Source organism: Nuphar pumila, chromosome 13 (genome assembly GCF_984573655.1).
Source record: "Nuphar pumila chromosome 13, dmNupPumi1.hap1.1, whole genome shotgun sequence".
NCBI lineage: Eukaryota > Viridiplantae > Streptophyta > Magnoliopsida > Nymphaeales > Nymphaeaceae > Nuphar > Nuphar pumila.
Window position 1 is genome coordinate 12,053,503 of NC_143261.1, and position 15,707 is coordinate 12,069,209.

Consider the following 15,707-nt stretch of genomic DNA (forward strand, 5'->3'; position numbering starts at 1 on the left):
GCTTGACCGCCTCGTCTGACTCCCAGCCGTAGAGGTGAGTGCGGGAATGGGGGGTTGCCGAAGTGGCCAGTGAAGAAGGGCAGCATCGCGTCCAACACCCGCGGGTCCACCAGCGACGTCGCCTGCATGTCCAGGTACAATGGCTGCCCCGCGATCCGCACACCCTTCATCGAGATTCCTCCGCCCTCCTTTGCTGCGTTGGAGTTGGGTGACGGCAGTCTCGGCGGTCGACATCGTCCAGCAAGATCGTCCGGTGAGCCTTACTGCGATAAGCATGAGGCTCGACTTCATCGACCAGCGGGAGCACGAGGCTCGGTTTAAATCAAACATCAGTTTAAATTTCGAACGGGGGAGAGAGGGAAAATTTCGCGCCTTAGGTGAGACGGTTTAAATCGAAAATTAGCGACGGAATTAGCGAGAGAATTTTTCCATCGCTAATCTGTCGCTAATTAGCGACGAAAAAATTCCCTCGCTAATTCTGTCGCTAATTTCCTACAGTTTTGCAGTGAAATTTTTTTGTCGTCGATCTGTCGATAATTAGTGATGGATTTGAGACGGAATTTATACCGTCGCTAATTTCAAAAATATTTCAAAGAGTGGCGACATATAATGTTCTCTCGCTAAGTCCGTCGCTAATTTGCGACGAAAAAAAATCCGTCACTAATAAGGGTTTTCCTTGTAGTGTATGTGCCTTCAATAGCATCATATATTATCCCATGTTTAATACAATCAATTGTACTTATAATCTGATTGGAATCTCATGGTTCGAGCTGTTTTATTCAATGTAGAATTGTCTAGAATAGTTGATCGAGCAGAGATTGACCATTAGATCATGACTTTTTTTTATTTAAAGAAAAAAAAAAAACAGTCATCGATCTTCGCAACATCAGATCTGTATACTAGTCAAATTCCAGCAATTCAAAAGCAAGCTCTTACTAAAATTAGGATGCAACTCACATCCATGGAGTCAGTTGAACAAAAAAGAAACCAAAATAAACAAGATGAAATCTGTTACACCAAGACTGTAGCAAACTTTAACTCTTATTTAAGTGCTTATATGTAAACTGTCTTTGAATCCAGTAGGGATGCAAATGGGTTGAATCAAGATGGGGTTTTGCAAATTCTGACTGTTTCCAAACTGATTTGGATCCAAGTCTCCACATATTTAGCTGTTCCGAATCCAAATTGTTTACATCCTTAGGATCCACTATCACTCGAATTAGAATGGGCACATCACTCCATTATAAGATCCAACGGGTATGCAAATGCGGAGCAGGACTCAACCCACCGACAGAGTATCGGGTCAAACTTGATCTCACCCGTAATGAACCGTTTGGATCCCTCAGATCCAGTGAGGTCAAACTGGCGCGCACGGGCAATAGGAATACGACGGTAAAAAATTAGAGAAAATTTCAAGTAACGGCCAGTATTTTATATTTAATTAAAAAATATGGCCTCACATTTTCGAAATCTCAAGTATGAATAATTGTTTTCATGAAAACTACCAAACAAGAAGCTACTATTATTATTTTCTTTTAATTCAAGTTAAATTGTAAGTCAAACCACAATAATAACCTTCTTCATTAAGTGTTAAAATTGTTTATCCATAGCTTGTTGGTGTAAGTTTCTGCAGCTGACAGCATGTTGCCACATAACATGTGGTCAATAGTATGTATGCACAAAATTCCTATACACATAATCGGCTGGCTGTTATGCAAGAAAAGAAATAGACAAAAAAGAATGGTTATACCCGTTAGTGTTGATCTTCATTAAATTGTTGTTTATTTCCTGATTTACATAAACCGATCTCTTTGTGGATTATTATCGGACTGTTCATGTTTGTTTCAGCTAGCTATGATATAGTATGTTGGTTGGATGCTGCCAAATGGGTTGACATCGAACCAGCCTTGAATTCATGATTGTCGATCTATGTTAGCACTCTCTTAAAATGCTTTTGTGTGTGAATTTTTATTTGTTCTCAATACTGCCAAATGAGTTGTTATAATGCGGTTAAATGTATTCTAATTATGTATTATGTAGGTAGTTGTAGGGCAGAACAGTGCTGCAAATTTTTGTACAACATTATCTTATATCCACAGCTTGTAGCTATATGTTTCTGCATTGGAAACATGCAGAAACATGTTGTCAATAGCATACTAATGCACGACGGTAGCATGATGTCTTGTGCATGTGCTGCGGTATAGGTATGACTAGGTTGTTATGTTATGATTTCTGAACTATGTAGTTATCTTCAGATCTAATCCGTATGAATTGTGAAGTACTTGTTGCATATGTTATTCATTGAATTATCATATTGCAATGCTTATGTCATATGCATAGAAAATTATGAAAATTATTGTATGCATGAATATGATCATGTACATATTTAAGAGCTTATGCATAAAGTGGATCATGAAAAATATACGTTGCAAGCATTTTTTATATACATATGCAAATTGTTTTATATGTGCATTCTTGTTGTGTGTGATTGAATGTGCATTGTGAACATATTTTGAATAACTATATATGTGCATGTTTACTAAGGATTTTGCATAAGGTGCATTGGTGGTCAGATGTGAATCACTCTAGGTCATGTAGGCTAGGAGCATTTATTGCAAAATTCATTCTGAAATAATTGACTTTGTAATTTAATTGCATTGTTAAATTGTAGTGGTCTAAGCCTTGTATTGGGTTTTGCATATTGATTTACAAACGGTTCTTGTGTAAAGAACTGGACTTTTGTTAAAAAGATAAAAGAGATAAATAATGTAATTAATTTTCTTCTTGGATGTTCCTTCCAAAGAGTGAGAATCCTAGATGACTGTTTTGGGGAAACCCTGAGGATACTAAAACTCTGTGTGCATTTGTATCCCTCAACTCGATGTGGTGGTTTACCTCTCAGGTATGGTTTTAAGGATTTTTTAGCCACTTTGCCTGGAGGTAGTGTTGTAGACACAACTATTGTTATACCAAGAAAGTGGCATCAGTAGATGTTTATTTCTTTGATGTCCCAATATTAGATATTGATTTCGAATATTTCGATGGATGATGTTGATTCCTGATATCGATCGAAGAACAAATGTGAAACTCAATAATAAAATACAAATTATGTGTTATGATCCAACTATTAACTTATCTTAAACTTCGAGAATTATTGTGTTCGTTTTGAGTATTCGCGGGTTTAATGAAAAGTGAAACTAAAATTGTATGCATTTAATAGGGATATGCATGCAAAAGAGAACTTTGATAATAACTTAATAATTTGTTTATGCATGTACATTTAATTATGTATCTTTACTATTCTGCATTAATTAATGCATTCATACTTGTTTTATCTCATATAAAAATTGGTATTGTATGATACTTGTTTTAATTGCTTGAATGATAAATTGGTTATGCAATTGTTGATGTTATATTTCTTTGAGTTTATGCATGAATTTAATTTATGCAATTTTCTTTTCTGTTTGGATTTTTAGAGAAATTGATATAAAGAATCTTTTATTTTTACTAGGTGTTTCAAAAATATTTTTTAAGACTAGGAGCCAGTGATGGGGTGACTACCATATGGAGCCTGCGAGACTGCTTTGATTCAAGGGGCATTAAGGCCTATAATGTGATGAACAAATATGAAGTTTTTGGAATATTCAATTTTTTTTACAACCTTTTCAAAATCAATTTAAAACCAACATATCTATTTTTCACTCTGATTCAAGGAGAGAATTTTTGTCAAAAGATTTTAAAGAAAATCTTAAATCAAATAGGATTTTACATCAAAGCTCTTGTGTATACATACCTCAACAAAATGGTTTGGCTAAAAGAAAACATAGGCACATAGTTGAAAACACTAGGGCACTCTTAATTTCAAAATATGTTCTAAAAGAATTTTGGACAGAATCTTCCTTAACCGTCGTATACCTTATCAATAAACTTCTTTCCACCAAAATTCAAAATATATCTCCTTTCGAAAAACTCTTTAAAATCTCCTCTAATTATTCTAGTCTAAGGACCTTTGGATGCAAAGGTTTTGTCCTTATCAACAAAAAATGAGGCCTATAATGTGATGAATAAATATGAACTTTTTTTAATATTCAAATTTTTTTACAACCTTTTCAAAAATCAATTTAAAACCAATATATCTATTTTTCGCTCTGATTTAAGGGAGAATTTTTGTCAAAAGATTTTAAAGAATATCTTAAATCAAATAGGATTTTACATCAAAGCTCTTGTGCATACATACCTCAACAAAATAGTTTGGCTAAAAAAAATATAGGCACATAGTTGAAACCACTAGGACACTCTTAATTTCAAAATATGTTTCAAAAGAATTTTGGACTGAATCTTCCTTAACCGTCGTATACCTTATCAATAAACTTCCTTCCACCAAAATTCAAAATATATCTCCTTTTGAAAAACTTTTTAAAATCTCCTCTAATTATTCTAGTCTAAGGACCTTTGGATGCAAAGGTTTTGTCTTTATCAACAAAAATGAAGCCTATAATGTGATGGACAAATATGAAGTTTTTTGAATATTCAAAAATTTTTACAACCTTTTTAAAAATCAATTTAAAACCAATATATTTATTTTCCGCTTTGATTCAAGAGGAGAATTTTTGTCAAAAGATTTTAAGAATATCTTAAATCAAATAGGATTTTACATCAAAGCTCTTGTACATACATACCTCAACAAAATTGTTTGGTTAAAAGAAAACATAGGCATATAGTTGAAACAACTAGGACACTCTTAATTTCAAAATATGTTCTAAAAGAATTTTGGACTGAATCTTCCTTAACCATCGTATACCTTATCAATAAACTTCCTTCCACCAAAATTCAAAATATATCTCCTTTCGAAAAACTCTTTAAAATCTCTTCTGATTATTCTAGTCTAAGGACCTTTGGATGCAAAGGTTTTGTCCTTATCAACAAAAATGATAAACTTTCTCCCAAAGTTATATCTTGTGTCTTTCTTAGGTATGGAGAAAACAAAAAATAATTTAGGTGTTATGACTTTTCAAATGACAAATTTTATGTTCGTAAAAATGTTTATTTTGTAAAAAAAAAATTCTTTTTTTATCAAGGTGTGCCTAAAAAAAATCTTGCTTGAGTTATTATCTGAGAGAAATGATAATTGCCTGATTAGTGATGTTGGTAATGAAGAACCTCAATTCCATATTCAAGATGGTGCAAATCTTGATCAAACTAAGCCCATAGTTATTCAATATAGTAGATGTGAAAATGCAAACAACCTAGTGCCTTAGAAAATTATTTCAACTTAGAAAGATAACAACTAGGTGAACTTAGAAGATCTGGCAGGGTCTCCAAACTTGCTGATATATTTGTTTTATATAATTCTTTTTCTTCTTAATATAGAGCCTATCTAGCTAAAATTCTATCCTATTTTGAACCAACTACCTACAACCAAGCTAAAAAATACCATGAGTAGATAGGAGCCATAAATGACGAATTAGAGACACTTAAAAACTCTAAAACTTGGAAAATAAAAAATTTACCTACGAAAAAGAAATCCATAAGCTATAAAGTCAAAACCAAGAGTGATGGGACTTTAGAGAGATACAAAGTTAGATTAGTAGCAAAATGTTATTTTCAAGAATGCAGTATAGACTATGCTGAAATTTTTAGGATGACCTTTGTTAGGACACTGATAGTTGTGGTTGGTGTCAAGGGTTGGGTCATATACCAAATGAATGTGAAAATATATTTTAAATGAAGAATTAAAGAAAGAAATTCATATGGATGCACTTTCTGAATATAAGATTCCTCTTGAAAAGGTACTTCATTTGAGAAAAGCTTTATCTGGTTTAAAATAGGCACCTAAGGCCTGGTATGATATATATTATTACACTTGGATTTAAATTTTGCTATGTTGACACTGTTATATTTATTAAGAAATTTGATGCAAGATTTATCATTCTACTTCTTTATATTGATGATATGATCATTCTACTTCTTTAAATTATTTCCTTTTGAATTAACTGTGATATAGAATTCCTCTTATCTTCTGTTGGAGTATTTGGAAAGGTGTTACTATATTCAGTGTTATTTGGTGTGCTAGACACAGTGCTTGCTGTAAGATGGCTTTCTTTATATGATACATGAAAATGCACATGCCCAGTGTTTGCTGAGAAATGCAAATTTTATGGGGGTGAGCATCCTGATCCATCGCAGTGCCATTGTGCCCACCATGGGCTTTTGAACGATTTTCCAGATTTGTGTTTATTTCAGGGAAACCTCAGTGAAAGAGAATAAAAATTTCGAGTACAAGTAAATGAAAACACGTTTGGGGGATTTTTTTTTCTTGAGAACTTACTGAAAAATTGGATGAGGGGTGTTCAAATGGTGATATGCTCCTTGTAGTCATGAAATTACAATTGTTTTCATCATGTTGCGATTTTTTGGAGATTTTATCGTCCCTCACGATAATGGCTGTCTTTCTGAATTATATTGGTAGCTTATTGGAGAATTGATCTCAAAGCTAGCCTGTTGTTTACACTATATCTGAAACTAAATAGCACTTCTATTTTTTGTGCGTATAAAATATTGACTCAATCAACGATGAATCCTCTAGCCTACTAAATCTAAGGCATGTTGATTTATGAATTAGGAAAATACGAACAAAGCAAGAGAGATTAGTTGTTGGTAACGTTGACACTTGATCTAAAGTTAGGAAGAACAAATTACCATTTGGTATGTGGTGTTATATAGGTGAATTCCTCACACTTAGGGAAAGTCTACTATATTTTTTGCATCATAGTTATATAGGTGCATTCCTCACACTTAGGAAAAGTCTACTATATTGTTTGGATCATAGTTACCAGAAAGCCATTGGTGAAGTGGAAGCAAGGAAGTGAGTGTTAAAAAGTAGTGTGAAGTGGGAAACTAAAAGTGAAAAAAGAAACGTGAAGGAAATGAGGGGAAAGCAAAGCAAAAAAAAAAAATATCAACTTAAAAGTCACAAAAAACAAAGGGGAAGCAAGGGGGAAGTCAGTGGGAACCAAAGAGAAGGGAGAGAGAAGCGAATAGAGAAGCGTGTGGGAAGCACACATTTCATAAATGGGAAGCGAGTTTCTCCCATGCTTTTGGGGCTTTCAACCCTATAGGGGTGTGTCTGGTAACTATGGTTTGCAATGTCTTCATTGTAAACCTTTGATCATTGTGATATTTTCCCAAGAATAATTTACCTAAAGTGGCTAATTTGGACTATAACAATCAACCATGTACATTTTCTGAATGCATTTTAGATGCCAAGCATGGCATATAAAATGACATTTGTGCATCTTGTAAAACAAAGCATCTTATATCGTTTGATGATGTTTTGTTGTAAAAATCAACAATGAGTACAGAACATTTCTTTGGAACATGAATTAGAAAGTCAGGCAGCTAAATGTAATAACTGAAACAATTTGGTGGCTTCTGCAAATAACTGAAAAGTTAGGCAGCATTTTGTACATTCTTTTTTGAATTTTTATTTAAGGGAGAGGATACCAAGCTGTATCCACTACGCCTAAAGATAAACGAATATTTCCAGCAAAGACCATCATTTTTTTTGCTGTTTGTAATGTTTACCCCTTCATTTTTCTTGAAAAGGGATGTTACAACCAAATCAAAAGGTATATCTCACCTACAAACTGACCAAGTGTAGTAGGTCCATCCAAAAAAAGAAAAAAAAAACAGTGACCGAGGTTAGACATGTAGGGAGCCAACCGAAGCAGGTTATATGCCCCCCCTAAGACGCACTGTTTGCTACAATGTGTGTGTTTGGGGTCTCAATGAGTGCCATGTATCTAAGCACATGCAACTCGCATCCCCATGTTTGTCACCATCAATTAGCATCGGAGTTCGGTGCGGTTGCAAAAACTTAAGTACCCTTTCTGACATTGGTGCCATAAAATGACGATTCTAGAAAAGGAACTGTTGCAAAGACTTAAATACCCCAGAGATGGTTATTTAAGACCCAGTCCCTGCACTGCAGAATTATCCAAGAAAGGAATCCCCCCTGAAGAAGGCCATGAACATCAACCCCCCCTCTCTCTCCCTTCTCTTTTTGCCTCTGTGCAAATCCAACAGACGATCCTACACTGCTCCAACAAGCACCGTCTGACCTGCACACTGACTGTAGCATGGTTCAACTTGATGAGTTGTAGAGCCTGATTCAGAGTTTCTGCCCTTACAGGAAAAAGGTCCGGGGGCTCCCCTAGCACGGGTCCCGCTGCGCGTTCAACGAGCAGGGGTTCAGGAGAGGCGCCCTTGGCAGGGGGTCACTGGGGGGTAGTGCCCCCCCCCCCCCCCAAGAATTTTTTTTTGGGTCTTGTATAAATTTTTTCTTTTCTTTCCTTCTTGTAACTGTCGAAAAAGAGCAATAAAGTTTTTCTTTTGGGCGGCCATGGTTTTTTACTCCCTCATGGATTTGAGGGGAGGTTTTTCCACGTAAATCTGTGTCGTCATGTTTTGTTTGATCGGTCTTATTTATTGTTTCTTTCGGTTGTTTCTTGCTTACGATTTTCGTAACACCCTTTTCCACCATTGGTGTCATGAAACAACGATTCTAGAAAAGGATAAAAATTTTTCTTCTTCTTTTCGCTATGCGATTTACAAAAATTGTGTTGCAATTTGCCTTTTTTTTGCAATGCAATTTAGCGATTTATGAACATCGCGTAGCGATTTGCATTTTTTTTTTTGCTACGTGATTTTCGTAAATCACTACTCAATTTAGTGATTTTCTATTTTTTTCGCTACATGATTTTCGTAAATCACTACTCGATTTAGCGATTTGCCATTTTTTTCGCTATGCGGTTTTCGTAAATCACTACTCGATATAGCGATTTTCGTAAATCGCTACTCGATATAGCGATTTACAAAAACCGTGTAGTGATTTGCCATTTTTTTTTTGCTATGCAATTTTCATAAATCGCTACTCGATTTAGCGATTTGCCATTTTTTCGCTACGCAATTTTCATAAATCGCTATTGTGTGTAAATCGTAAATCGCGATGTCGAACTCCGCCCCCTTGAGCACAATCTTCGCCGTGATTTGGCTATAGTTGTCAGCCGTCCCGATGGCAGTCTTGAGGTTCGTGACAGGGAAGCTGGAGAGGAACGCACCATTCCTGATGTTGGCAGGGAGGTGGGTCCTGTGGAAGAGCACAACGCTGGAGGTCGAGATAAGAACATTGCGGTGCCAGGACTTGAGGGTGCGAATGCCCGTGTTGAGCAGCGTCAGGGTGGCCTGGAAGGCATAGCCCTGATCACAAGTATTGCCGACGTAGGGGTAGGCGGATTGTACTTTGAAAGACTCCATTGTAGGTGTATTGGAGGAAGATTTCGTTGTAGGTGTCCCTCGAAGGCGGTAGAGGGGCCACCGCAGTCGGTTGCTCGCTGAATGATTGCAACATTCCAACCACTGCTAGCAGGAAGAGAACGACGATCACCATTGGATCACTGACTCTTTGCTTCCCTTAATTTCTTCTCTAGGGAAAGAGAGAGGGGGGGGGGGTTACAATGTTTCACAAAGAAGGAAGAAGAAGAAGAAGATGACGACAGAAAGTTCAAAAGAAAGAAAGAGTGCTTCAGGTTCATTTTGTTGTTTGGACTTTAAAGAGTTAACATCATCCTTGACTTTCTAGATAGAGAACATTTTTGTCCTTTTCTTGAACCGTCGTTTCCCTTTTTTTGAATGAAGGACATTTTTATTATTTTTTTAAACCTTCATTTCATGGCGAAAATAACAAGAAAGGGTACTTAAGTCTTTGCAACCACACCGGACTCTAATGCTAAGTGATGCCGACACACATGAGAATACGAGCCCTACGTGCTTATATATGTGGCGCTCATGAACACGCACTGTAACAAAGAGTGCTTCTTCGGGGGAGAACACACAACACCCTCCCCACTTTTTTGGATAGGCAGGGAGCCAACGATTGATACAAGATAGACCCTATAAGATATCTCTTAAGCCCCATGTGGCAGAGGGATTCGAACCTAGGCCTTCAGCTTGGCACAGGACCCCAAATACCACATGGGATACCACCTCTGTGGTTAATATCACCACTTTGGTATCGAGGTGCTTGCAGCCATGCACATGGGTTTGCCTCTATGATTTATTTGTTATGCATGTGGGGGTAGAATGATATGAACGTGGCAGACAGAGCAAGCCGTTAGGTGGCATGAGACCTAAAAGTCTCTCTCTCTCTCTCTCTCTCTCTCTCTCTCTCTCTATATATATATATATATATATATATATATATATATATATATATATATATATATATATATATATATGAAACGATTGGGTTGAAATAAAATTTATTGTATATATTGTAAATTGGACCTTATGGATGTGATTTATAGTGTTTGTTTAGTAAAACTTTGAATCATGTGATTGTGATAATTAAGTAAGCTAGTTTTTTGAAAGCTTCAAAAATCAACAGCCCACAAAGTATCAAAGTTTCACCACTCAGAAAATCATATTTTATATCAAAAAGTCGAGATCCAAGCTCTAATCTTTAATAAACAAACTATGTTGAACGTACGTCTCTGTGGTCAGATTGAGCCAATACAACTTTTAATTATGATTTATAACTCAATAGTTTTGTACCTTCACATATATATAAAGAGAGAGAGAGATGCAGGGCGGATCTCACAGGTTCTCTTCAATGAAAACCGTTCCTTTGTCAACCCCAATTTAATATGTAAAAACCTTGCCTCTGTTGTTTAGATATAAAAGATAATCAACAGTTTCACAGCATTATGCGATGCTCTGAGGATAATGATGCACTTGTTTATTGTATTGGTTACAATCAACGGGTCTATAACCTAACCTAACATCAATCTCATGTTTTTTTTTTTTTTGCTCGGAGAAACCACCCCAAAACCAAAGACAGAGCCATGGCCGCTCAGCCTGCCGTACTTACGGTCACTGTCCTGTCAGCATAGGCCCCAGGGAGTTGCCAAGCTTTGGCATACACAAAGAGGTGACGGCTATGAGGTTTGAACCTAGACTGCTCGTCAAACGGACTAAGCCCCATCCCACTACTTCAAACCCCTTAGGTCCAAAATACCACGTTACTAGATATTAGACCAGTTACTAATTAGCATTGAACTCTGATATAAAAAGGCTCTCTAAATGCAATTTAAAACGTCCTAGTACGGATGGCAGTGGACCGGGGGAAAGCGGGGCCCCGCCTCGCCCCGTTTGGACCAGGGATGAAGGGTATGAAACGGAGATGGAGGCGGGGACGAAGGTTAAAATCCATCCCCGTCCGGGGGTGGAGGCGGGGATGGACTGACACGTTCCCCCGCCCCGCCCCGCCCCGGCCCCGGCCCATCCCCGCCCCACCCCATCCCCATCCCGGTCCCGCCCCATCCCCGCCCCCAACCCTTTATATTTTTACTGTTTACTAACCCTAACTCCCTTCCCTAATTTCCTAACCCTGGAGCTGCCGAGCCGGGCCGTCGCCTCTTCCCCTTCTCCATCCGCATTATCATTGTAGCCGGGCCGTCGCCGACCACCGTTGGCCGTCGCAGGGGGAGGCCTCTACCCTCATACTCAACCTCCTCTGCAAGCTCGACGGGAGGGCGGAGCTCTACCGAGACGTACCCCTCTCCTACCTCTTCCTTACGAACAATCTTTAGTACATCATCGTTAAGGTGTAGAGCTCCGATCTCCGACTCGTCCTCGGCGACGCTTGGGTGCGAATGCACACCAAGAAGCTTCGGCAGTACGTCGCTAACTACGAGCGCATGGCGTGGAGCGAGGTCGTGGCGGCCATGGCGGAGATGTCGGTGGTGATCGATGCCGAAAGCGCGAGGCGGGCTTTCAGGCGGTTCAACTCCGCCTTCGAGGAGGCATACCGGGCGCAGACTGCGTCGATCGTGGTGGAGGACATGAAACGGGGATGAAGGTGGGGGTGGAGGATAAAATCCATCCCCGCCGCGGAGGCGGGGCGGGGGTGGAGGATAAAATTTTGAGGCGGGGCGGGGGTGGAAACCTTGTCCCCCGCCCCGCCCCACTGCCATCCCTACCTAGTACCTATACTTTTAGAATATTGGCGGGTTATGAGGGTGCTGAGATGAAGGCACCAGATCAAACCCTGCTGGCGCATGGGTGTATTCATTGCTTTTAGAGGTTGGTCACATAGATGGTCGTGTCATAAAAACAAATATTGGCGGGGTCCACTAAGCTAACTAAAGAGTTCTGTGGGTCTGACTGACGCTAGCTCACTTCAATGTGTACAGCTAATGCCAATGTGCATTTATGAAAAAGGACTAAAAGAATGAACAAAGTGATAAAGAAGAAGTCAATCATTGTACACTATTTTATGTCCCTTTTCACACAAGGAGCACATGGCAAGAAACTTAAAAGAAAAATGAGTCAACCATCTCATTTTCGTGGAGTGCTGTTTGAAACGGTGCACAAAAGCCTGTCTGGCCATATCGAGTAGCTAGGTCAATAATATCTGGAAACCATTTATGAACTTGACTGGATCGTTTCAACTTAATGGGTCTTACTTGTAGCATGGATTGAAGACCTAGTCGAGTTGGCTTAGTCTGCCATCCTGGTAGCCTAGAACTCCATGGGTGCACCCTTAGCACCGCAGGGAGTTGCCTTGCTTTGGCTTACGTAGTAGACTGATGTCTGTGAACTTTAAACCTTGACTGCTCGTCTAGTGGGTCTGGATCCTTACAGCTACTTCAAACACCTTGGGGACTTTTTTATAACAAGGAAATAACTTGTGCAGACATGTTGGACATGTTGGACATGGTTGTGCCTCTTCAGGGACCTTCACTGTTTCTTCGCCAACCGGCTCTAGTAGATGTAAAACTTAAATGTACCCTGCCCTTGTCGGCAAACAGCTTTTGCCTTTTGCTTTAGCCTTGTGTAAGGGATACACATTTAGGGTATCAAACTCTCAACATCCTTCAACTCGAAGTGACTTAAGTCGACCCACCTAGCCAGGTGTGCCAGCCCTCCTAGCTAGGCTGACTCCTGCCTATCACGACTATGATTGTTTAAAGGAAACAGTTGAAATAATATTAGAAATTTAGAAGTAAGTTGTTGCCGCAAAAGGCCTTCAAATGATGAGCACCATCGAAAGCGTTAATGGAACAAACAAATGTAAATTGATCACCAAGGTAGCTTTGATAATGACTAATAATATTGTCTAAACTAAGTACTGCAAAATTAATCTAGCACTGGTTTATGCACAGAATGTACCAACAATGTCAATGATTCCCCACATTGGGGAGTAAGCAATAGCAATAAGATTAAATATCATTTTGGCTTATATCAGTGACTCATTGACAGACAACACCCATCATCTCTCAGCGAGGCCTTACCTAGGGATGGCAGTGGACCGGTGGAAAATGGGGCCCTGCCTCGTCCTGTTTGGACCGGGGATGGAGGTTAAAATCAAAACCCATGCGGAGAAGGAGGTGGGGATGGACTTATGCTTTTCCCGGCCCTGCCTCATCCCCGTCTCCAATCCCCGCCTCGTCCCCGATCCTTCTTTAAGGATAGTGGTGGACCGAGGAAAAACAGGGCCACACCCCGTTTGGATTGGGGATGGAGGACATAAAACGAGGATGGAGGTAGGGATGAAAGTTAAAATCAAAACCTGTGCGGGGATGAAGGGCAGGATTTTGAGATGGGGCGGGGTGGAGTGTTGTTCCAACCTTGTGAAAATTGGATTTCAGAAAAGAGATTTCAAGCCTAGAGGCACGTTCTTAAGATCACTATCTTTAGAACTTCAATCACCCCACTCTGGGAATTTCGAAGATGCGAAAAAGGGTTTTGTTACGACTGAGTTCCCAGAATACAACTAGGCTTGAACCTCAAGAGAGTCACTGCTTTGCAAGAACAAATGACCTCTCCCACACATGAACTCTGCAAGCCAAACCGAGAAGAAAGAAAAGAGAAAACTGGAGAGTCAGAAATTCCGATGATTCAAAAGACGAAAAAGGAAGAGATTTATAGACTTGTGAGAAAGGCCAAAACGTTTTGAGATAAATGAGATTAATGGCCATAATCCAGACGGTTTGAAAATAGGACGAAAAGGTCCTTGAATGGTCACCCACCTTTGACTATCAATCAAAGGCCTTCAAAACCGTCCAACAGTTACAATGCAACATAAACTCAATATAAATGCTATTAAAACCTTTCAAACAGCCAAATATCTCAAAACCGAAAATCCAAAATGGACATTTGCACCTCATATGCACCGCTGCGAGCGTGCGAAGTGCGCCATCAAAATGCCACATTGCTCACGCGAACGCGTGCGCGTGCACGTGTGTTGTTGCACGATGCGCAACAACGTCCGCAATCCACCTAAAGACTCAAGGCTTACCAAAGTAAAGAATAGATAACAAACTCTCTATTTAAACCTCTTGAAAAACTTTTCTCTCTTAGATATGGGACTAAACTATTTCAAAACACTTTTGTTAGTAAACAAAATCATCAAGATTTAATATTTTAAAACTTTCCTAACATGGAGACCTTGTCACCCGCCCCCGCCTTGATCCACTCCCATCCTTAGCCCTACCACCCTAGCCTATTTGATTTGTGATCAGCTTGAAAGTTAGGCGAGACATGCCCCCATGGAATTAGATCTAGGTTTATGCTATATCACAAACACAAAGTTATGACCCGATATGTGACACAAGTTCAATGTGTGAGTACTATGACATGCATCCATGTTTGTACCTATTGACGCACCCGTTATTTACTCTATCTCATCTCAGGGTTGGTTATTGCATCCTGAACTATATCTGGCCACCGCTATTCTATCGGGATCTACTATAGCATGTCCACTATTATCGCACAAGCCAACCCGTTTGCGCATAGTTGTTATTCAAAGTTGTTTGTATTTTTACTATTATGTTTATCATGTAATTATACCTTGCAAATTTATTTATTGTCGAATTCATCAACAGAATGATAACAAAAAGATCCATTTGATCTCGTTTCTTTGTTTCTAAACCAGATCATCATTCACATCTGCAACAAACTCTGAAACAGTCATTTTTTTGTTTGCTCGTGCAACACCTTGTCTCAGTCTCGTTCCTATATTGCTGAGTCAGATCATATTTTGTAGTAGCATTTTCTATCAGCAGCAACCTCTGTTGGTGACCCAACCATTCTGTTTACTGCATTAAGAGACATAACGTTGATTCTTTCATGGTTGATCAAGTTTCAATAACCCATCCTAAGTCGCGAGCTGATGCCATGTCATCATACTTGCTGACAACCCTGGAAGTGTGCTCATCTCCTCTATGCTTACAAGAGACAATTATTCAACCTGGTGGTGTGCTATGAAGATGTCTCTTAGCGCCAAACATAAGTTTGTGTTTGTTGATGGCTCTCTCCCAAATCCGATAAATTCATCACTCGATTTTTCATCTTAGTGTCGATGCAATGACATGGTACTATCTTGGCTTCTCAATGCTCTTTTCAAAGACATTGCCAACAATGTCATTTATGCATACATAGTTTAGGATGTTTGGTTGGATTTAGAAGAACGTTTCTCTCAAGAAAACGTCACTCGATTTTACCAAATGAAAACTTATTTCTGATCATCACTAGGAGCAGAATTCTCTGGTTGCTTATTTCGCCACACTCAAAACACTCTCAGAACAACTCTGCTCATATTTCTCTCTTCCAACATGCATGTGTGGTGCATTTAAAGACTTTAATAC